At 39.7% G+C, this 25996-nt stretch overlaps 1 protein-coding gene and 1 long non-coding RNA gene across 2 annotated transcripts in view; both read right to left on the bottom strand.

The window, feature by feature from the left end:
* The window catches only part of LOC308697650 (immunoglobulin gamma-1 heavy chain-like), a 460983-nt gene that overhangs the window by 398980 nt on the left and 36007 nt on the right, over positions 1-25996 (bottom strand). The gene's annotated exons all lie outside the window — the stretch shown is intronic.
* Positions 20307-24307, bottom strand: LOC308697685. Its single transcript, XR_014030988.1, has 4 exons — positions 23964-24307; positions 22417-22814; positions 20878-21820; positions 20307-20782 (listed from the first exon to the last, which is right to left on the bottom strand). It is a non-coding gene; the product is annotated as an uncharacterized lncRNA (long non-coding RNA).

Genomic DNA, 25996 nt, shown 5'->3' with positions numbered 1-25996 from the left:
TCCAGAACATTTCTGAGGATTACACATATTGGCTCTTTGTTGTTGATACACACGCTAGTCAAATCAGGCCATGAATTTGTCAGGCCTCTTACGGCACCCATCTCATTTTTTAGATTTGTTACACGTTTGGTATCCCCCATACGATCATTATTCGATGATCAAAATCGGTGTTACCGACATCTTGGTTACTCTCCATCAGCCATTGCGTATAGCCATTTCAGAAATCCAGAAAGTTTGCGCTGATGCGTCATCAAGTCTGATATTATAGTGGCTTTAGATCCCTTAGGTTAGGAAACCCAGGTTGGTTGCGATAACCGCGAGCTCTGCGTAGAGTTTATCAGGACAGTCAACTGGGGGGGTCCGCCCAAGCCGCCTGTTGTACAGGGGTTGTCATCAGGAAGTCATAAACAACTATCGTGTCACGATTCAACAGAAGTAGCAACAAGTCTGCATGTGTCTGCAGTTTATTATTTTCTCTCAGTCCAGTAATGATATTTTCATTAAAGATTATGAGGTAAAAAAAAAAGGGTTGAATTGTTCATAATAAGATCCATAACATGCATTTAGAAAGTAGATAGGATGGGATTTTATTTGCGTGTTGATTTTAAGGTAACGTCACATTTTTTTTCTTTTGTCAAATCAACTTAGATAATTTACATGGTTCAGATAACATAATATTTTGCATTTCTGTTGATTTAAACCAATCTGCTTTATTGTATTAACTAAATGTTTTAATTTTAAAGCAACCAGGTTAATTACTTTTTTTTACAATATTTTTTACAGTGACCAAAGATAATGTTAAATATGTTTTAAAAAACTTTTAGCAACATCGATATATTAAAACGCAATGTATTGCATGTGTGACCACCCTGAATTTAGTTGGGTCACAGGGATATTGGATTGTTTGTATTTCTTTCTTTCTTTCTTTCTTTCTTTCTTTCTTTCTTTCTTTCTTTCTTTCTTTCTTTCTTTCTTTCTTTTATTACCTATGTCTATTTCAGTTTACTTGTGTATATATATATATATATGATGTTTTATTAACAAAGTTCGGGAGGAGCAGGTTCAGATAATTAACCAAATTATGCACAGCTGGAGATTAATCAGTAATCAACTCAATGACAGAGTATAAATTCACAGCAGACCTATCTCTGTTCATTGAAAGTTTGTCAGCATTTGGTTGCGCCCTATCTTCCCAACATGTCCGAATCAAGCTCTCCCATCCGATGAAGGAATTTTCCGTCCTTTTGGAATATTTGCCAGAATCCTCGGGTGTTATATTGCGGGCGTCAAGCCAAATAAACGGATCCTTGCCACCACGGGCGAAATACCAGCGATCTTGAAACAAACACAAAGTGCCTAAACTAAATTCATGCAAAGCGTCGTCTTTTACGTAAGCTGTCTCCTTAGAAACCAGCAACAGATAAACGAACAATCGTTATCTAAATCAGAGTGTACTTTGACGTTGTTAATCATCAAACGTTCAATAATTGATCTTTCAGCCCTGCAGTTTGGCTAAGCGCTGGATTCCAAACGCAGGTTAAAACCATGGGTTCAGCCTCATCGAATCGTGGCCATTAATTTGAACACAGTTGATCTCCAGTCCTCACGGCAAAGAATAAATAAATAAATAGGACTTTCGGATCTCGTCCACCTTTCAGACAGTCAATATCGTTCTAAGCAAACTGATATCTGTGCTCGGCCACTTAAACAACAGAAATGCATAATCCTGCAAGGATTTCATCTCTAACCTCCTCTTCATCGCGTCTTAGATTAACGCACAAAAAGATGACCATCGGCTCTCCAAGCCCCACTCTCCTCCTCCCTTTGCTCATCCACACACTGCAGGAGCTCATTTCCTGGTTTCATGTTACTCTGGCTATTTTTTTCCTCTGCCACAGCAGTGATGTTTCCTCTGCTCCCACAGGTTCTCCGTAACTCTGGCTATTTGCTCCATTGCCGCAGCAGTGATGTTTTCTTCTGCTACCACAGGTTTTATCTTACTCCGGCTTTTTCTCCATTGCCGCAACAGTGATGTCTCCTCTGCTCCCGCAGGAGCTCTGTTCCCTTAGCTAATCTTGTTTACTGCCACTGCAGTGTCTCCCCTGCTCCCACAGGATTTCCGTTTCTCTCGCTATTTTTCTCCCCTGCCACAGCTGTGATGTCTCCTCTGCTCCCGCAGGAACTGTTTCTCCAGCTAATTCTCCACTGCTTCAGCAGTGATGTCTTCTCTGCTCCCGCAGGAACTGTTTCTCCAGCTAATTCTCCACTGCTTCAGCAGTGATGTCTCCTCTGCTCCCGTAGGTTTTCTGTTACTCCGGCTATTTTCTCCACTGCCACAGGAGTGATGTCTACTCTGCTCCCACAGGTTTTCTGTTACTCCGGCTATTTTCTCCACTGCCACAGCACTGATGTCTCCTCTGTTCCCGCAGGAACTCTATTTCTCTGGCTAATTTTCTATACTGCTGTAACAAGACTGTCTCCTCTGCTCCCGCAGAAGCCCTGTTTCTTTAGCTAATCTTGTTTACTGCCACTGCAGTGATGTCTCCTCTGCTCCCGCAGGAACTCTATTTCTCTGGCTAATTTTCTATACTGCTGTAACAAGGCTGTCTCCTCTGCTCCCGCAGAAGCCCTGTTTCTTTAGCTAATCTTGTTTACTGCCACTGCAGTGATGTCTCCTCTGCTCCCGCAGGAACTCTATTTCTCTGACTAATTTTCTATACTGCTGTCTCCTGCTCCCGAAAGAGCTCTGTTTCTCTGGCCGATTCTCTACTGCCACAGCAGTAAGGTTTTCCTTCGCTCTCATGGGTTTTCTGTTACTGGCTATTTTCTCCCCTGCCGCAGCAGCAATGTCTCCTCTGCTCCTGCAGGAACTGTTTCTCTGGCTAATTCTCTACTGCCACAGCAATGAGGTTCCTTTGCTCCCTCAGGATTTCTGTTATTCTAGCTACTTTCTCCCCTGCCGCAGTAGTGATGTCTCCTATGCTCCCACAAGCTGTTTCTCTGGCTAATTCTCTACTGCCACAGCAGTGAGGTTTCCTTTGCTCCCACAGGATTTGTTACTCCAGTTCATTTTCTCTACTGTTAGCAGGGATGTGTCTGCTCCAGCAGGAGAACTGTTTCTCCGGCTAATCTCATCTTCTGCTACAGCCTTTCTCCGTCCAGCGAGCTTCGGTCTCCCAGAGGATGTACTGTAGCATGCATCTAAGTTTTATCTTCTGTCCAGCGAGCATTGGTCTCCCAGCGGACACTGCATGCATCCATTTTTCTCTCTTCTCTGTCCAGCGAGCATTGGTCTCCCAGTGGACACTGCATGCATCTATGTTTTCTCTTCTCTCCAAGCATCGTTCTCACAGCGGAGGCAGTCCTTCCGTCCAACCTCATAGACTGCCCAAATAATTCCAAACGCGAATTCTTCTCGCCGCTCTGCCACCTAAACCATGCTATACACAATTCCGCAAGGCCGCCCTTTCATCACGCACCTCCTCGCCCTAAGTTTATGGATAACTTACTCTAATCAGTGGAATGGCTTAACCTTTTTCTACGATTACATCTCTCTCTCCCCCTCGATTAAGCCGTTGACAGCTCCTTTCAATCGTCGTCACGGCTTTCCCAGGGGGGAAAGTGGTCAACTAACAGAATCCTGGTCCATCGCGACAAACTAAACTATGCACTGCATCAACAAAGGTCGTTCTTACTCACCCGCGTTAATTGCCACTCCTCAATTAGGGTTTCCTTTGTGTAAGAGTGTTTGAGATTTATGTCCTTTCCTTTGTCCAGAGTTCCATCTGGAACTCCGCTTGATCAGTTTGCAATAACTGCCAAACACATTCCAGGAGCACAAAATCAAATCGCTGACTCTCTCCCATTACTCTTTCCAGAAATTCAGGATGTTGGTGCCAAAAGCATAAAAGCTTAATAGAGCTTTCTAACCAGCATTCAGTTTTCAATAAATTAGTCTACGGTAAGCCTGCCCCCGCCATAAATCTCAAACATCCATGCTCTTAAAGGATTCAAGAACTTATCCCACTCGTCCGGATACCAGTCAATCTATTGCAATTGACATACTCACCAAATGTATTCCAACACTGTCTCGCATACCATTCCACCAACTCCGTCTGCACACTGGAAGCTCGTCTGTCCTAGCTGTCTTCGGTTTTCTCCACCGCTCTGAATTGACTATGACATCTAACGTCGACTCAAATACCCATCCTTCAATCTCAGATTTACAGATCGTAGATATCGAAACCATATTTTCTTCATTAAACAAGTAGTAAACTGATCGAGCAAAAAGGTCACTTCGTTTATATTTTCAATTCGCCAACTGTACCACTCTCGTTGATTTACTGCAGTATAAACGTTCAATGTTCAAATCCCTACTCGGCCCACATCAGAAGCGTTCAAAACCTACATCAGATCCAGCCGCTTCCACATCAAATGCTCACCAAGTCAAAATTAAATCATTCATTTCCATCACCTGCTGCGCTCCATCCATTGTCACTCTCAGTACCAGTACCAAGTTCCAACCCACTTCCAGTATCATTTGGTTCGCTGCGTTCAAGCTCGATACAATAAACATCTACAATACAGCGTGGTTTTTTTTTTTTTTTTTTTTTTTTTTTTTTTTTTACAAACAATGGCAGGCTCCCCCGTTCGCACACGTAACGGCTCCTCGTTCAAGGGCCGGGCTCTGTCCCCCCTTCCGAAGCGCTGATCGAGCCCTCCCGTTCGAATCGCAGTGAGAGTCTGCCCGTCTTAGTCGTCGTGGGACGGCCGCGCTCGTGTCGCTGTGTGGGCTCCCCATTCTTCGGGCTGAGAGGGTTCTGTTCCCGTGTCCCAGCCCCCTTCGAAGCACCGGTCGAGCCCCCCGACAGAGTCCAGCGGGTGCCCTCCCTTCCGCTGGCGAGGCCTACCCATCCGATGCCGTGAGCATCCAAGTTCCCGTCGGATGCTGCGAGGGCCCGCCCAGTTGAATGGCTAAACTCTCTCAAATCACACTCGTAAAAATCTTGCGTCATCAAGTTGACAGTTCAACTGCCGAATGGGCTTATCCGTCCGATGCCGTGAGCATCCAAGTTCCTGTCGGATGTCGCGAGAGCCCTCCTGGTCGAACAGTCAAGCTTGTTTTTAGTAAATACCTTCTCATGCCCTGCACTTTTTGGGGGGATTAATTCCACATCATTTTACAATTGCTGTCCTGCGCTCACCTGGCTTTTATGGGGGGAGTGCTCTGGGTTCGGGCCTAACTCCGAGCTCGGAGCCCTCTCCCCGGACAGCACGCCAAATACGCATAAACTTATTGTACTATTATATGTAGATGTGAACTCGTGAAATGTTTTATTATTGTAGTGAGTTTACATTTGGCAGCTCAGCTGCATCTTCTGAATTCTGGTTGACAGTTGAGAGAGTGGAGTTGCCGTGACGATTGTGGTGCATCCTCAGACAACAAAGAGGACCTTATTTATGTTTTAATGTCATATATATCATATACATACATGCTTTTGTCATAAAGAACTCCATTCGTGTATACTTACGAGTACAGCCAGTTGTGTGAATTAGGCTAGAGCATGTCTGTACATATGGTTAAGGTTTCTTGATTTATTTATTTACTTATTTATTGTGAATTGATTTAAGTATCTATATGGTATGTATTTCAACGTATTTATGAATCCTGTGATTCAAAGTGTCTTAATGACTCTGAAGTACAACATTGATTAAAAGACAACAAAGAGGACCTTTAAGCAACCACTAACTATTGTCTCTCTCTCTCATTTACTGTTAAGTTAAGTTTTTAAACTGCTTACAGTCCTCCCGACTGCCCGGGACCTGTAACACATACAACACATCAATAATTCTTCAAGCAAGTCTGGGCTACCCCTCGAGAAAACAAAAGGCTCTCCTGAGAGTTAACATTTGAACTCTTTCTTGCATATGTAACAGCAACATCCGAGACACACCACAGAGTGCAGCTCACTATGGGGTTCCATTTGTGCCGAAATTATGTCGACATGCTATCTGTCTATGCTGTGTGTCGTCTTCCATGTCTATGTGTCTGTTCACTGTTTATGTCCATGTCTGTCTGTCTCTGCTATGTGTCGTCTTCCATGTCTATGTGTCTGTTCACTGTCTATGTGATTGCCAACATGACTCAACTTTTGTCTTTGTCCACTCAACTTACTCCTGTCATCTGTCCTTGTCGTTTGACTGTGTCGTCTTGCGTGTCAATGCTGCATGTGTCATGACTATGTGTTTTTTTCATTCTGTCGTTGCTATGTGTCGTTACTATGCGTTGTTTCCTTCTGTCGTTACTATGTGTCGTCTTCCATGTCTATGCTATGCGTCGTTACTATGTGTTGTTTCCTTCTGACGTTGCTATGCGTCGTTTCCCTCTGTCGTTACACTAGGCGTTTCTCAATGTCAAGGAAGGATCCTCGGAAGCCAGAATTTCGAGGATGCTACGTCATCGACATCCGTCGAAGGACTGTTCCAACGTCGAGGATCCTCGGAATTTCCACCAAGGACTGAGTCCTTCGTTCGAAAAATATCGCATATACAGGAAAGGATGCATATGTGTAGCCTTCGCGCTCTTCGCGCTCTCAAATCAACCACAATCCTATGCGCGCAGCTTTGCTATCTTGTTCAAAAAATTCAAAATGTTGGACGTTAATGGAGTCGGAGCGTTAACGGATCAATATGCTTTCAAATGTAAATATATTTACGTTACCAAACATTTGTTTAAAAAAATAATTACATCCATTATGTTATGGGTCAAATTGACCCGCACTGTTTAAACACACTTAACAGTCAAATAATCATTATGATTAAAAAGGAGTTTATTGATTTAAAAAATGATTATATTGCCTGAGTGAACAGAACTGCGTCCATAGCAACGCTCTGTTTTTCATTTTCACTGACGTAATGACGCACTGACGTGCACTTGCTAGCCTGTTCCATTTATGTGTTCTCCGAATGCTAAAGAGGAGCCTCGCCTAGCCTCTGAAGGAAGTGACTTGGAAGGACCAGTCCTGCCAAGGAAGTATCCTTGACATTGAGAAACACCTTATGTGTCGTCTTCCATGTCTATGCTATATGCGTCGTTACTATGCGTTGTTTCCTTCTGTCGTTGCTATGTGTCGTTGCTATGCGTTGTTTCCCTCTGTTGTTACTATGTGTCGTCTTCCATGTCTATGCTATGCGCCGTTACTATGCGTTGTTTCCTTCTGTCGTTACTATGTGTCGTCTTCCATGTCTATGCTATGCGCCGTTACTATGCGTTGTTTCCATGTTGATGAATGAGAGAAGGGTCATTAAAAAAACAAAAAAAAAAACAAATCAGATTACCCATCTGGAGCGTTTTTGATAAAATATGGCATGAACAGTGCATGTCTCCAAAGCACATACGTTATTGTACTGCACAGCCGTCTCTTGTGTTTTTCGGGCACAGTAATAAACACCAGTGTCCTCAGCCTGCAGATTTGTCATGTGCAGATACACCTGCATTTTACTGTTGTCTCTGGAGATGGTGAATCGTCCTTCAACGGTTTTAGAGTAATATTTGTCACTGCCGCTTGGAGCAGAAATATATGAGATCCACTCAAGCCCTTTCCCTTCAGCCTGTCTTATCCATGAAATTTCTGCATTATTAACTTCAATCCCAGAGAAAGTACAGGTCAGTTTATGTTCGTTCCCAGGTTTGATGACGACTGACTCAGACTCAGTCAGTGTTTGACCTTTGCACACTGTTAAAATAAAATGAGAATTTACGTGATGCTTGAGTTTTATCAATAAAGTGAAAAATAGAGATGACTTGTCATCAAAGAGATGAAAATGAATCAAATGTTTATGCACTGAAATGCTTAAAAATAAATCTTACTTACTTTCAATGGAGACTAGAAGGCTAATGAAACAACAAGTAATTCTGAGGACCATTTTTGCAGCAGTTTCTGTTAAAAATCTCAATGACAGAATACTGAAAAGGAGATAAATATGAAGAGTTTATAAGGCAGAATGTACATTTTAATTTGCATAGCCCATCCTCCAGCAGATTTTATATCAAAGGAAGGTCAGGACAAAAGAAAAAAAATCAACCCTAACTGGATTCATCTTGCACTTTGTAAAGGATATTTACCACTCAGTAATTCACTTGAAAGTTTTATCTTTTTTTATACACACAGAAACATATAATACTGACGTATTTACATCACTAAAACGTAAAATATGTATGCATAGACAGCACAAAAAAAACGTAAATTATGAACTATGCATATTAAAGTCGTGGCATTAATGTTTCGACTCTATTGCACTCAATTGTCTTAACAATTATGTTTTCAGTCGCATTTATTAAATGCATATTGCTAATTTAAGAAATATTAACATTTCGCTCTGTTCGTGCCTTCTGCTGCAAACTCGTTTTGGAGGATTAGCCTACTGTAGTTAAACAGGACTATACTTTAAAACCTTAAAAATACATTCTTGATTTAAGAAATGGTTATGGGTAGGTTTAGGGGTAACGTTAGGAGTAGGATTAGTGACCTATATTTTAATGCTATATTGTTAATAAAGCTCCATTTCCCTACACATCTCAGTCCATTAATACGTTTTACGCAGTTTATAAATTGGTATGTTTAGGTTTGGGATTAGGGTTAAGGGATCTTACATTTATCTATAAAACGGTAAAAGGGAAATTATACAGATATCTTTATGATATGAAAGATTCGTAAATAGTTAACGTTTTGTACCTGTAAAATCGTAATAATGATACGTTTAAATGTTGCAGATACATCCAGCCTACGTTTCAGCATCTATCCAAACGTACAAAAAGTATGTTTTCTATCTTTGAAATTTACGTATTAATACCTACGTATTAACAATGAGACCAGGCTGGTATCTCACTAACCGGCAATAGCTCTAGCTCTGAACTATAGCACCCGGTTCATGCTGGTGGAAAAGGGTAATCAGTGATCAACCCTCCAAGCTTGGAATCTATTTTCTTTATGAACTTACTTAATTACCAGCCTAGACTCATACTCTCATTTATTTGGGAAGCTGTTTATTCAGAAATATTAAGATATTTTAAATGACATCTTTAAACAAGTACTGTATTGAATTGTGGGGAAATTTGCAGTAATTGCTTCAGTGATCATGACAGTTTTTGTTCAGCCCTGCAGTCTTTTGTCTTACTGTGAATCTCTTGCACAGTAATAAACAGCTGTGTCTTCAGTCTTCAGGCTTTTCACCTCTAAATACAACATGTTTTTACTGGTGTCTGTGGTGATGGAGAACTGGCCCTGTAGAGACTGAGCATAATATACAGTTGAGCCAGCTATACGTCCAACCCACTCCAGTTCTCTCCCTGGTTTCTGACGGATCCAGTTCATCCAGTAGCTGCCCACTGAGAATCCAGAGACACCGCAGGACAGAGTGACTGATTCTCCTGGTCTTTTCACCACAGAATCTGAGGAGGTCAAAGACTGACCACTAACACCTGAACAACATGGAAAATGAACGTTAATTTAATTTAAAACAGCACCATTAATTGAGAAGAACTGAGAGTTTCTCACATGAAATAATCAACAGCAGAACTCCATGCAGTAGCATTTCCATTATCACCCCAAAAACTGTAAAATGATGAGCAAAATATTTAATTGCACTGCAGCTGCAGGACACTGAGAATTCGGTTTTATAACAAGTACTTTTAGAGTTGTTCACTGACCCTCCCTAAATCAGGTAATTTGCATACAAAGGCAAACCAAGGTAACTATGTCAAATATGACGGAGTGAATGAAAGCAAGTGAATCTTGGTAAACTGGCAGCGCCAGTAGAAATGAAAAGATGAAAACATCTTGAACTCTTTCATGGAAACTAGTGTGTATAAACCTTAATTAAACAATTTAATAATCAATTAAAAATGAAATTATACCTGTATGATATTACACTGCAGCCACATTGGACCAGCATTTGGAAAATGGATGGATGGATGATTCAGCTGTGGGCACCATCTTCTGGTCAGACGTGGGAATTCATTTGGCATGACCCTTACAGTGCATGGTATAGTCGTTGAGCATACGATCAGTTGTGCACTCATTATTGGGGTGTATTATGGGATTGAATGAGTGCACTCGATAACGTCCACTATGGTTTCGGACACCACTAGAAATCTTATGTCTATTAGTATGTCTTTGGTTATGGGTGTTTCTCTCCTGCGTTTTATATTCTCTTGATATCCTGAATGTTTGTTATTTTGATTATTTGTTAAGTAAAGTTGACTGCTGCATTTACATTCTGCCTAAACTCTCCTTGCTGCAACCACACCGTGACAGGAGCATAGAATGATAACGTTTATGGTTGTTTTCCAATTTTGTACAGTATTTGTCACTGTGACTCTCTTGCACAATAATATACAGCAGTGTCTTCATTCTTCATATTATTCATCTGCAGATACATCTGTTTCTTGCTGTTGTCTCTGGAGATGGTGAACCGTCCCTGAACAGACTGAGAGTAGTGTATATAACTACTGCTAGATGAGATGTATGCCAGCCACTCCAGACCTCCTCCTGCAGCCTGTCTGATCCAGGACAAGTCCTGGTCACCACTAAATCCAGAGGCTGTACAGGTAAGTCTGTGAGATCCTCCAGGTTTAATAACCGCTGACTCAGACTCAGTCAGTGTCTGACACCAACAGACTGAAAAATGAACAGTTCAACATTAACATTTACAACAGCACACATGAATATATGTGTGGCAGAGAGGGGGACACTAGGACCTGGGGAAGAATTGTGTGGGGCATGACTGGTAAGGGTGTTAGAATTAGGGTTGCAAAATTCTGGGAATTTTCAAAGATGGAAACTTTCCATGGGAATTAATGGGAATTTAAGGGAATTAACAGGAATTTATGGGAATAAACAGGAATAAACTGGGAATTTTCTAAGTTGAGGGTTGGCTCTTCATAGGGAACTTAAATACAGTTGAGGAAAGTATATTTTAGCATAATCTTGACTAAAACAAACAGATGCCATTCAAATGAATATCCATGCCATTCCTCAATCACATGCACATAGCACACTGCTTACTGCATGGCTGAGACCACACCCCCTGCTGGCACTTTGCATGCCTCCATCACATGTACAGAAGCCCAAAGCACAAGACTATTGAAGGCACACATTTGAGCCTGTGGACTAAACAAAGTGAAGTAAGTTTTGATGATATTATGGGGAAATATATTTATTAAATGTTTAAATTGCAAATATCACATACAAATGTATTCATCTAGTAGATAGCAAGCTGAAAAGTTAGATGCTAAATAAGCTAGCATAACTTTATTTACCACATAAGTAGGGCTGGGCGGTATGACGGTATATATCGTTACCATGGAAGAAAATGTCAACCGTAACAGATTTTTTTATTACATGTATACCGCGACATGTAAATAAGTAGGCGTGGTTAACTCACGTGCAGCGTGCGTGAGACTGAGACACTGATATTTGTCAAAGAAACATGAAGAATGACCAAGAGGATCCGCAAAAATTATTACGTTTTCAAAATTAACGTGATATTTTCGGGGGGGAAGGTGCAGAAGTCAACTAGAGCAGTGCAGCACACTGAAAGTTTAGAGAGATGCACATGCTCGCAACGTGGCTTACTTGACAACAAGTTCATTTATCAATATTCTAACGAATAGAAATAACCTTAAATAATGTATCTATCCATCTCTTATGTGTACAGTTACTTTCAGAGTGGACGCGCAAGCGGTTGCCGTGGTAATGAATATTTCCAAAATTCCCCAGCTTAACTTCCCATGGAAATTTACTGGAAACTTTCCGGAAATTTACCGGAAATTTTCCGCCCCTTTGCAACCCTAGTTAGAATTAATAATCACACCAATTAAGACCAGGTGAAACAACATATTTAAAGTGAGACAAACGATCAGTAGACGAGAAGGTGAACGGGAAGCTGGGCTCTTTGTTTGTTCTGGGGCGAGCTGATTCAGTGTATAATGCAAACTGCTAAAACAAGCATTGTGATTCTGCATGAGCGGGGCTGATGACTAATATATCAGTGGAAAGCACAAGTTACTAAAACAAGGACTGGCACCGATTGTTATCTGTTTAGAGTTTTGTTTCTTACTGTCTTTATCTAATATGAGGTTTTAATGAGTTCTTGAACTCGCGTGAAACTGTTTTAAGTGTGACAAGCAAATGTCGAGTGAGTCCCTCTTTGATGACATTTGTAGGGAAATGAGAATGGAATGAAGGATGGGAATGAAGGATTGTTGAGTTGTTTGTTTAAATTTGTTTTTGTTTGTTCTTTTCCCAGGCGAGTGCACTTGAGGGACAGTGGGCGCACGTGTGGTGTTTACTTTCATTGGATGCAGTGGTTTGGTGTGAGGGTGTCACATATAGGTAAATGCTGTGGTGAATTAATGGTTTGTTTTGAGTATTAATTTCTTCACTCCACTTGTAACTCAGTGTACTGCCTGGGTTGGTTTATTTTGTTCTGTTGATGACTAGGTGTCTTTTATATGTCTATAAGGCACTTGTTAAATAAAACTGCTCTGTAAAAGCGTTTATACCAAAGTCCTGACTGCTGGTTCATTTTATAAACATGATTTACCTGTGAGCTCATTAAGTGGGCTAGGTTACATATGTCTGATTGTCAACAGGTTTTCAAGAGCCTTTCTTACATTCTGTGAGAGCAAACATGAAGATGAAACACAGTTTAGACACAATATCCATTGCCCTGTTATGAAAATAGGAACTTGATGCAGGAAAGTCATAAACAAGTTTTGTGTCTGTAGATGAATAGAGTGGGGGCTTTTAAAGGGGAGAAGGAGAAGTAGGTTTGCATAGGCTGCCCTCTAAAGGTACATTTACATTTACTGTGTCCTTATTAACCTCTGTAACCATGTCTGCTTTTCAACATATTGTTTGTTTATTCTTATTTACTAGTTCAGAGATAGTAGCTAATTATGAATTTTGTAGAAGCTTATTACTACTATTATTGATTCTGCACTGTTTATAATGAAACCCTTTTTAAAAGATAATCATTCAAAAATCACACAGTGAAATGCTATAGAGCTCAACTACATTTTAAGTTGAGAATGATTTTATTCTAGCTAGAAATTGACATTTCTTTCTTTAAAATTATATATCATTACATTGGGTAAATATGAACAAAGTAGCCTGTAAAAATAAATCTGCATTTTTAATCCTTTTGATCTTTTATTAAAAAAATTCTAAAGTCTAATCTTATTTAATGGCAGCTCTGAGTCTTCTCATTTAATGCCTGATGAGTTTGGAGAACACCTGACAAGAGATCAGAGACCATTCCTACATACAGAATCTCTCCAGATCCTTCAAAGTCCTTCAAAGTCCTAGGTCCATATTGGTACACTCATAGGGTTGAGGTCAGAGGACTGGGATGGCCATTGCAGAAGCTTCATTTTGTGGTCAGTATGTTTCAATCCACCTATTTTTATGCGCAAACAAGGTTTGTTGTTCAGGAAAGGAGGAGGCAGGAACCAGCAAACATTTCAACACTTTAATAATAAAATAAACCAACGCAAAATGAAAATAAAGAAAACACACATAAACAAAACATAATGTAAATGTCCCAGGCCTGGTCCTCTCTTGTCTTGCCCTGTCATTGCTCTTCCTTTTATTCATCCAGATCACCTTCCGTGAGGCTCCAGGCCAAGAATTCAAGCAGAGGCTTGAAATGTGTATCTGTTTGGTATTAGCTATGTATCTGGCCAAGATGTTCAGGACCTCTGGCAGAAAAATAGGTCCACATCATTAAAGGGGACATATCATGCTAAATCCACTTTTTTAGCCCTTAAATGCATTTTGTTGTATATTTGGAGTGTTTAGAAGTACAGAAAAGTTGAAATTATTCTCTTCAGGTGCTTCGTTGATATCTTTATATTCTGTTTTGGTCATATTTTTCAACCTGTTCAGATTTTTCTGTTATCTATGACGTTTTGTGAACAATCACGTCACAGTATTTGCAGCGGAACTGCCAAATAAGGACATTGACTTCCAGCCCAACACTTCGAGCGATCCGCCATTATTATTTCTCGCTGCAATTTTGTAGTCCAAGCTAAAAGATGCAGAAGTTACGAGCGGGTAAGTTAAAATGTTCGGTTGTTGGATGTAGTAACCCATACGCTTCATTACACCGTCTAATGTAGATGAACTGCCGCGCTTATGACAGTGCGCATGTTTAACTGAAAGAACGAGCAGAGAGAGAGAGACCCGGTCGCGCGCGCGTTCACTCTCTCTCTTCAGACCCTGGCGAAAGTGTAAACCTTCTCCATACTAGACGCTGTCTTGCTCTCTCTCCCTCGCACATATTAATCAAAATAAATCGACACGGTGGTAAAAGGTCGGAAGACCAAAGTTTCATGTGTAAATACAGTAAGTAACACACCATTGCGATACATCCATATGAAGACGTTCTTCTGCAGGTTCGTCGTCTTCATTTTCATCTCGCTCCGGCTCCGGACTCTGGCTCGAACATGTAAGGCTGGCTGGACAAGTCTTCCGTTGTTGACATTTTGTTAATAACGTGTGAATAAAAAGTTTCTGTGCCGCTATAATCGTATCTCTGCTATTAAACTACAAAAATGGCCGAACGGGGTGGAGTTGAACCTCTACAAACTGGAGAGGGGGCGGGGTATGAAGTGTCTCAGTTGTATTTAAAGAGACCGCACCAAAACGAGTTGATGTCAGACGCACACCAGAAAAGGGGTAAAAAGGGGGCCTGTGGAGCTATAATAATGAGGAATTCAGACCCAAGCATTGCAGTTCTGCTTTATATAGACTACAAATGTATGATTTATATGTTAAAAGGAACGATTTAAAAGCATGATATGTCTCCTTTAAAGATCCAGCAGTGTAACTGTGGTCATGGGGTATGTTTTATCCCTTTTTGCACCAAACCCATCTGCCAAAAATATATATTTTTGTTCCATTTGACTATAGAAGCCAGCCCTGTTTCTTAGAGTAGCGTCTGACAACTTAATATGCTAGAGTTTGTTTTTTGGATGAGAGCAGAGGATTTTTCTTGAAACCCTCCCAAACAATATGTGGTGATGTAGGTGCTGAATCTATCAGAGCTATATTCTTTGGTTTTAGTCATTGCGATGGATGATTGCGGGAATTTGGCCTTTGTATTTCCTCATATTTACACTCCTGTGGAACAAGAAGTCATGGCTGGACAATTTCATGTTTCCTAGTCAACCAGTTGTTGTTGTTTTTTTTTATATCAATGGGAATATACTTCAGAGATATTATACTCATAAGAATTTCTATGCCAATAATTGTGGCCAACGTGTTTTGGAGAACAACATATATTTCATAATGTGATCCACGTGATGTTATTTTCACAGTCATCTTTGATCATATTTACCAAGGGTGCCAATCATTCTGACCATGATACTAAAATCTCATTCAGATTTAACAAGCATTAAAGGTCACTTATTTGTCTGCATTAGATCAATGCTCACAGTGCTTTATGCTCATTTAGAAAGACCTCCATGAAGAAGTATGTTAAGGATTTAAATCAATTTATATTATAAAGTAGCTTGCTGAATTTTAGGGAAGTGTACTGAAAAAGTGCTCTTGAGCCCTCAGAGACATGAATAGTTTTTGTGCAGCCCTGCAGTCTTTTGTCTTACTGTGAATCTCTTGCACAGTAATAAACAGCTGTGTCTTCAGTCTTCAGGCTTTTCACCTCTAAATACAGCATGTTTTTACTGGTGTCTTTGGTGATGGAGAACTGGCCCTGTAGAGACTGAGCAAAACTAGTGCCAGTGCCACCGTCAATCCACCCGATCCACTCCAGTCCTCTCCCTGGTTTCTGACGGATCCAGTGCATGTAATAGCTGCTCACTGAGAATCCAGAGACACCGCAGGACAGAGTGACTGATTCTCCTAGTCTTTTTACCACATAATCTGAGGAGGTCAAAGACTGACCACTTACACCTGAAAAACAGAGAAAATTAATGTTAGATGATTTAGAACAATGAAATAATAATCTACTACAAATGGGAGTTTCTCACATGCAATAAGCATCAGTAGGAGTCCATATAGTAGCATCTCCATTACAACAGAAAGAGGCAGTAAAACAGTTATAGGTTACACTGAAGCTGTTTTAGTCACTGAACACATGTACTGACTGAAAGTTCAGCTTATAACACACTTTCAGGAGTCGGGGAGACGTTGACCCTTCCCACAAAATAATTTGCATCTTTGGAGGTTTGAAGACTAACACTGTAGTTTAATGTATTATCTGAATATCTAAATGTTTTTACAGTAAATAAGGGGAACAAATCTTGTATTTGATAAATTATAAATATTTGATATTGACCCAATATGTCCTGTTATTTTCAACAGTCCAATTTTTGGCTCAGGAAGGATTTTTATTTATTTCTTTGATACCAGAGGCATTCATTGGAAAGGAGACAGTGTCAGGAAGGCTCTGAAAAGGAGCATTAAAGAGCATTCAGGCTTATGAAAAATAAGGGATCATAATTTGTGATTTAAATTATATCATTATTATTTACTGATTATGACACTGATTTGGACCGCCCTTTTCAGTTTGTTTGTCTGATTGTTTATATATTGTAAATATTGGTTTTGGGAAAGTAGGGAGCTTGACGCCATTTTTTCTCTATAGTACTATAATTTAACTGATGTCGATTGAATTCCTTGGAGTAAAAGCACACGGGGTGGTCGATTCCATGTTCATCCTCTTGTAGTAGGACAGCACCCGCACCAGTTCCACTGGCATCCACTTCGAGTTTAAAGGGTTTGGTGAAATCTGGGGCAGCAAGGACAGGTGAACTACCCAACAACGTTTTTAGAGAATCAAAAGCAATTTGACAATTAGAATTCCAAACAAAAGAAACATCTTTTCGAAGAGTATCAGTAAGAGGCCTTACTACATCTGAGAAGTTTTTACAGAAGTTTCTGTAATACCCGGCCATGCCAAGAAAACGCCGGAGTTCTCTTTTTGACTTAGAAGAGGGAAAATCTATGATGGCACGAACTTTAAAATCCACTGGTCGAACGGTTCCATGACCGACCTCCTTACCTAAATAGGTGACCTTAGCATGACAGAAATCTCACTGCCTCACTGTATAAAGTGCAAAAGAAACTACGAGCATGCAACGCTACGTTGTAAATTACACGAAATAAAAGTAATGCAGGTATGATTTTCATTCTATTCACCAGGAGCAGTTTCCATGTTTCATTAACAGTTGTTGTTAATATTGTGTATTCACCATGGTAACTGTCGTTTCCATATTAACCCCGAAATGCCACTTTGTTTTTCTTTGTGTTATTTTTTATATTTTTAAATGAGTGTAGTGGCTCATACCAACATTGTATTAACAAAAACTAGTTTGGGACTGCTATTCAGTGTTTTGTATGTATGTATATATATATATATATATATATATATATATATATAGGCAACTTATAACATGTTTACACAAAATTTGTTTATATATATTCAATGTAAACTTTGATAATCATAATTAATAAATCGAAATTACAATTCGAAGGGAATAATCAGCAATTATGACTTTTGTCATAATCGTGCAGCCATAACTTAGGTGAAGAAGCCTGTTTATTATTTATTCATTTGATTTTGCAACTGTTCACTGAAATAGCCGGTTTTAATAAAACTACTTGTGACGTCATATTTGGCTTTGACTTTGACTGAACATTTGCTCTCACTTTGCGGAAAAAATATCGGGATATATATCGTATATCGATATTCAGCCTAAATATATCGGGATATGACTTTTGGTCCATATCGCCCAGCCCTAACACATAGCAGCCAATAAAATCTGTTGTTCAATATCTGACTGCTTGTATTGCCTCATGACTGATGAAAAATTTGCCTTGTTGCGTGCAATAGAATTTTGATGCATCGCAATGCATCGTAGAATCAAATTGAATCGAATCGTTACCTGGTGAATCGTAATTGAATCGAATTGTGAGGGCAGTGCCAATGCACACCCCTAATTATATATATATATATATATATATAGATAGATAGATAGATAGATAGATAGATAGATAGATAGATAGATAGATAGATCATTCAATTTCTCATTAATGCAATTATCTAATCAACCAATCACATGGCAGTTGCTTCAATGCATTTAGGGGTGTGGTCCTGGTCAAGACAATCTCCTGAACTCCAAACTGAATGTCAGAATGGGAAAGAATCGATTTCTGTTGAGACATTCAGATGGTAGAATCAGAATTTGGCGTAAACAGAATGAGAACATGGATCCATCATGCCTTTCTACCACTGTGCAGGCTGGTGGTGGTGGTGTAATGGTGTGGGGGATGTTTTCTTGGCACACTTTAGGCCCCTTAGTGCCAACTGGGCATCGTTTAAATGCCACGGCCTACCTGAGCATTGTTTCTGACCATGTCCATCCCTTTATGACCACCATGTACCCATCCTCTGATGGCTACTTCCAGCAGGATAATGCACCATGTCACAAAGCTCGAATCATTTCAAATTGGTTTCTTGAACATGACAAGGAGTTCACTGTACTAAAATGGCCCCCACAGTCACCAGATCTCAACCCAATAGAGCATCTTTGGGATGTGGTGAAACGAGAGCTTCGTGCCCTGGATGTGCATCCCACAAATCTCCATCAACTGCAAGATGCTATCCTATCAATATGGGCCAACATTTCTAAAGAATGCTTTCAGCACCTTGTTGAATCAATGCCACGTAGAATTAAGGCAGTTCTGAAGGCGAAAGGGGGTCAAACACAGTATTAGTATGGTGTTCCTAATAATCTTTTAGGTGAGTGTATATAGATATATAGACATCTATATATCTATATATCGTTTTGTGGTAGGATTATTAGAAAAAATAATCCAGTCCATTATTAATATAAGGGAATGTTTGCTAAATTGAACAGATATACTTCATACTGAGACATACTGTGATAAACAGACTAGTCATTATGATTAAAAATAAAGAATCATTTTAATATTTACAGGTTTTTGTATTTAATGTATTTACATTCAAAACACTTCATGTCACTTCAGAGGCTCTTCCACTTTTTCAGTGTAACCATGTCCACCTCATTTCTCATGACGTGTTTTTGTACAGCTGCCTGTATTAGTGTTTCCACAGTGTCTCTTGCACAGTAATACACTGCAGTGTCTTCAGTCTTCAGCTGATTCATGTGCAGATAGAAATTAGAGCTGTCCTTAGTTGCTGTGAACCTGCCCTGGACTGACTGAGCTGAGCTCTTATAAGAATCTGAATAATAATAAATAATCCATTCCAGTCCTTTTCCAGGTGCCTGACGGATCCAGTGCATGTCAGTGCTACTAAGAGTGAATCCACTACATGCACAGGTCAGTTTGTGGGAACCACTTGGAGCCACAACTACTGACTGTTCAGACTGTGTGAGCACAACCTGAGAATCAATACCTGTGGATAAACAATTTTTTTAATAAATAATTAGGATCATGTATTTATTTACAATAAGAAAATAGTTTATTTTGTTCAGGGAATATACTTACCAGACACTGCGGCCAGCAACAGCAACAGATACAAAGTGAACATGATTTATATCAAGGCTGAACTAGTGATGAGTTCTCCAGTCAACAGTGCAGTTGTTTAAATATGAAACAGACATCAGATAATTTGCATAGAAACCCCGAATTAGCAAAAACTAGATATTGTGGCCATTAAGGGTCATTTCATGAACAATAGTGCCACATCTTGATATGGATATAACAATGTCCTTCTGCAGCATGAATAAATGTGATTATTTTCAAAGCAGGCAGGAGCATGCAACCTCACCTCATCTGACATTAAAAACAGATGTGATGGGTTATGTTTATGTGAAAGTGAATAAAGGACTGTAACAAAATTGCTGTTGTTTCTTCTCATATTGCTGTTGTTTCTTCTCCTTTCTGGATTAGTATAACATTGGTATTAGTGTGTCAGTTGTGGGCAAAAGTAGTAGTTTCATGAACTGGTTGTGATTCCACATGTATCTCCCTTGTATGCTGAATTTGCAGTTTATCAGGATGTAGTTAAAGGTTGCTGGAGTTACAGGTGCACTTGGTGCATCATGGTGAATGTTAAGTTTAATTTTTGAATTATTTAAAATATCATATCTTAATTTTATATATAAGCTCCATCTTGACAATACCCATGTATTAGTAAAGGTAATGAAGTTTTTATTATTAATATAAGGGACTGAATGCTAAACTGAACAGATATACTTCATACTGAGACATACTGTGAGAAACAGACTCATTAAGATTAAAAATAAAGAATCATTTTAATATTTACAGGTTTTTGTATTTAATGTATGTACATTCAAAACACTTCATGTCACTTCAGAGGCTCTTCCACTTTTTCAGTGTAACCATGTCCACCTCATTTCTCATGATGAGTTTTTGTACAGCTGCCTGTATTAGTGTTTCCACAGTGTCTCTTGCACAGTAATACACTGCAGTGTCTTCAGTCTTCAGCTGATTCATGTGCAGATAGAAATTAGAGCTGTCCTTAGTTGCTGTGAACCTGCCCTGGACTGACTGAGCTGAGCTCTTAGAAGAATCTGAATAATAATAAATAATCCATTCCAGTCCTTTTCCAGGTGCCTGACGGATCCAGTGCATGTCAGTGCTACTAAGAGTGAATCCACTACATGCACAGGTCAGTTTGTGGGAACCACCTGGAGCCACAACTACTGACTGTTCAGACTGTGTGAGCACAACCTGAGAGTCAATGCCTGTGGACAAACAAACATTTTTTTTACAAATAATTAAGATCATGTATGTATTTACAATAAGAAAAGAGTTTAGTTTGTCCAGGGAATATACTTACCAGACACTGCGGCCAGCAACAGCAACAGATACAAAGTGAACATGATTTATATCAAGGCTGAACTAGTGATGAGTTCTCCAGTCAACAGTGCAGTTGTTTAAATATGAAACACACATCAGATAATTTGCATTGAAATCCTGATAGCAAATACTGTAGTTTGTGGAGCTTGAGTCCATTGAGGTTCATTTCAAGGGCAATAGTACCACCTCTTGATATAACATTTTTTTATTTCGTTACAGCTGGCACGAGCATGTGACTTAGTCTGAGTTTCTTCAAACAGATAAACAGTGACGTGTCCTGGTGAGAGTGGGTACAGGACTGTTTTAGGAATGTGCAGAGTCCCATTACTACAGCTGTGTCTTTAGCCTCTGCATTGTTCTGTTGTTAAGACAGACTCTAGAGAGCTATTCGCTTTTTTTATGTTAAAAACATCACCAAACAACAGAATAACATAAGTTATCTTACGAGAGGTTCTCTCGTACTGCGTAAGTCTTACGCTAGGGGAAAATCTCTTTTCCGCGAGATACTGAAGCCAAAAATTATCCTTAATTTTGAAATAATGTAAAACGCGTTGCGGCAGCATGCAGACACAGGCGAGACGGCTCGCGCGCCTATTGGCTGCCCTGCGGCAACTGCAGCAGCCTATCGATAAGGCCTTTTCATGACGTCAGCTCCAATGGGGAAAAATTTTTGGCTTCAGTATCTCGCGGAAAAGAGATTTTCCCCTAGCGTAAGACTTACGCAGTACTCGTTCCCTCTCTAGAGAGAACCGAGGTTACGTTAGTAACCGAGTACGCTTTATTGAAATGTTCTTATTCAAATATTAAAATCTTCAGAAATGCTGTTTTCTAACTCAATCATTAATTAATGTGAAAATATCTCATTATACTGTCTTGGCAGTTTCTGTGCACAGTGCTGCAGTCATTTCAGTCACGGTGCTTCTCTGCAAAATAAAACATGATAAATGTGGGTAAATTCAGATAAAAATAAAGCATTATATTATGAGCATTAAAGACTGGAATCAAACATCGAGGAGCCAGTAACAGTATGTAAATCCCAAAACGTTATGCTCCATATTGTTGTACTGAATTATCGAGCTGTACAGGGATACAGAACTTATTATGAAGGTTCAAGAGGAAGATGAATTTGCATAATCTAATTAAATATTCAGTTTCGGATGTACTGAATTTGAATAAGGGTTACTGAATATTACTGAATCAGATATATATAATGGATCCATACAAGGCATAAAGAGTAATGAACTCAAATCTTTGTATTTCAAATTCTAATATTTATTTGTTTATGTATTTAGTTGTTTGATGTGCATCTAGTATTATTCTGGTATCTTTAAATGATTTTAAATTAAAAACAAATAAATTAATAATTAACATGGTTTGGTTTCATATTCGTGTGTGTGTGTGTGTGTGTGTGTGTGTGTGTGTGTGTGTAATAATTTTGAATTAAAACAATTATTTCCACAGTTTGTTTTCAATAGTAATGATAAAGAGTTCTTAAGGTGTCTGATGATTAAGGTCTTACCATGGCATTCAACTTCCAATCTAGTCATGCATGTTAAGTGTTAAGTCGCTGCACGAGTATTAAACTGGTATTCATCACAGTGCCTGCATACCGAACACAATAATACACAGCCGTGTCCTCAAATTGCAGATTTTGTCCTTTAAGATATACTGTGCTTGTAGATGTGTCTCTGGAGATGGTGAACTTATTTTTCAGTGAGTCCTTGTAGTCTATGCTACCACCAGCATGGATCATGCCAATGAACTCGAGGATCTTCCCCTGAGCTTGTCTAATCCAGGAAGGTGCCTTGGAGCCATCACTGAGAGCATAACCTGATACTTTACAGGACATGGTAAAAGATTCTCCAGGTTTTACCGAAAGTGAGCTTGGTTGGTTGTGCTCCACAGTGCTGCACACATCTGCAAATTAAGCACAAATAACGTCATTTTGAAATTGACTTTTTGTGGTTATTATGGATGTATTCAATGTGTATTCGATGTGTTCAACAGTTTAATCTAAAAACCTTGAAGAATTTTACTCACAAGGCATGGCAGACATTAGGAGTACAGACAGATAAAACATGATTTTATGAGTGGTTCTTCTTCTCTGCTTTGTGGGAGCACAAGAAATATTCACAGCCAAGGCTGGGCTGGGTATATAAATACTGGAGAATTTGCATTGAGTATTGGAGACAGTTCCACCATGTGTGTACAGGGTGAATATTAAAGGGATAGTTCACCAAAAAAAAAAAAAACATTCTGTCATCATTTACTCACTCTCATATAATTTAATCTAATTTAATAATTTAAGCGCAGATATGAGATTTTTCTCGTGAGTGTTTTTTTGTGTGGTGCCATATGAATGATCCTGTGTCTCCTCACATAGGATGTAATTCACTGGGAGCTGGTCTTAATCTATAGCCATGTAAAAACATGGAGAGCGGCTGCAGGAGGTGCACTTAGGGCGCACCGTTAGATCACCACTAACAGATGTGCGGAGGGGATTTGGTATTAATATACCATGGCTGGGTTTTGTTGGCGAACTGCGCGACACGGTTTCGGTTCACAGCAGCATTAAGACGAGGGAAGGGGCATGTTCCTTTAGTATTTCATAACTTTGACATGATTCTTTTCATCTCATGTATTATTCATTAGTATGTATGAAAGAATGTCAGAAATTGCGTCTCATGAACTGTGTGGTGGAATTACATTCACAGCTCAGAGTAACAGGTTAAGTGATTCAGCCTTTTATTTCAAATGGTTGAATATACATTGAAGTTGTGAAGAAAATTATAAAATAGCATTACTTACACAAAGTCAAACAATAATAAGCCTCTTTCACACAAAGATTCTGGAAAATACACGGATAAAGTGACCCGGGATTTGACCCGGGTTCATTTGATTTGATTTTGATTCATTCACACTGCCAGTGATTTTCCTGAATCAGAGAGTGCATTCACACACAACCCGTAAAAATCCCGTAAAGACACGTGACATCGATGTGACTTGTAATGTCTCAGCAGCGTCTTAAGTTTGGAAAGCTCGATCATAAACTTTCGCATTACGTACCGTTTCACAGCTGGCGAACGATCCTGGCTTCAGCGTCATCACTACGACACGGCATTATTACGGCTTTTGTTAACACAGCGCGCGTTCCCACCCATCTCATTTTTTTGATTTGTTACACCGATGGTATCCCCCATACCATCATTATTCGATGTTCAAAATCGGTGTTACCGACATCTTGGTTACTCTCCATCAGCCATTGCGTATAGCCATTTCAGAAATCCAGAAAGTTTGCGCTTATGCGTCATCAAGTCTGATATTATAGTGGCTTTAGATCCCTTAGGTTAGGAAACCCAGGTTGGTTGCGATTAACCGAGCTCTGCGTAGAGTTTATCAGGACAGTCGACTGGGGTCCGCCCAAGCCGCCTGTTGTGCGGGGTGTACAGGGGTTGTCATCAGGAAGTCATAAACAACTATCGTGTCACGATTCAACAGAAGTAGCAACAAGTCTGCATATGTCTGCAGTTTATTATTTTCTCTCAGTCCAGTAATGATATTTTCATTAAAGATTATGAGGTAAAAAAAAAGGGTTGAATTGTTCATAATAAGATCCATAACATGCATTTAGAAAGTAGATATAGGATGGGATTTTATTTGCGTGTTGATTTTAAGGTAACATCACATTTTTTTTCTTTTGTCAAATCAACTTCGATAATTTACATGGTTCAGATAACATAATATTTTGCATTTCTGTTGATTTAAACCAATCTGCTTTATTGTATTAACTAAATGTTTTAATTTTAAAGCAACCAGGTTAATTACTTTTTTTTACAATATGTTTTACAGTGACCAAAGATAATGTTAAAGATGTTTTAAAAAACTTTTAGCAACATCGATATATTAAAACGCAATGTATTGCATGTGTGACCACCCTGAATTTAGTTGGGTCACAGGGATATTGGATTTTTTTGTATATATTTCTTTCTTTCTTTCTTTCTTTTATTACCTATGTCTATTTCAGTTTACTTGTATATATATATATATATATATATATGATGTTTTATTAACAAGCAGGTTCAGATAATTAACCAAATTATGCACAGCTGGAGATTAATCATACCCCTTTTCCACCAAGGCAGAACTGGTGCTGGTTCGGAGCCAGAGCCTAGTTTCAAATCGGTTCTTTGTTTTTCCACCGCCAAAGCACCAGCTCCGAACCAGTGAAACTGGTTCTTAAGTAGCACCAAATCATTGCAGGGTCTAGAACGGAGCCAAGAAAGAACCGCTTGCGTCAGGGGCTGGGGGCGGGGTTACCGTGACCAACAAGACGAATAGAAACTTGTGACCGCCATTTTTAAATAGCAGCTAGTCGAGCTAATAGCAGCTCGATTATAATATCCGTCTATGTAAGTTACGGCGAGCTGCACGAACGCGTTGGATTCCGATGTATTTTTGCAAACCCATGAGCATCCATAGTATTGCAACGTCCGTTATTGTTGATGGCTTGTTCGAGATGCATCGGAGCGGCGAGGACCGATCTGAACTGCGGGAGTGTTTGGAGAGCATACGACTCCTTGTGCTTTTAGATCGCTATCGCAGTGCTTTGATGTCATGCGGCGATCGATCTGCGAGAAGCCGATGCATCTCGAACAAGCCTGGCGTGTTTGTGTTTGGCGCTACCGCACTAGCGGTTGCTGGGCAACATGAGACGTATACAGTGACGTAAGATCTGGCTCTGTTGTGGCTCTCTAGCCGGTGGAAAGGCAAACCGGTTCTTAGTAAGCTCGTCAGTCGAACCAACTCTGAACCAGCTCTGGCTCTGGCTCTGAACCAGCACCCGGTTCTTGTTGGTGGAAAAGGGGTATCAGTAATCAACTCAATGACAGAGTATAAATTCACAGCAGACCTATCTCTGTTCATTGAAAGTTTGTCAGCATTTGGCTGCGCCCTATCTTCCCAACATGTCCGAATCAAGCTCTCCCATCCGATGAAGGAATTTTCCGTCCTTTTGGAATATTTGCCAGAATCCTCGGGTGTTATATTGCGGGCGTCAAGCCAAATAAACGGATCCTTGCCACCACGGGCGAAATACCAGC

This window comes from Scardinius erythrophthalmus, assembly GCF_964197995.2.
Source record: "Scardinius erythrophthalmus genome assembly, chromosome: 1".
NCBI lineage: Eukaryota > Metazoa > Chordata > Actinopteri > Cypriniformes > Leuciscidae > Scardinius > Scardinius erythrophthalmus.
This window is presented reverse-complemented; position numbering and strand designations above follow the sequence as displayed.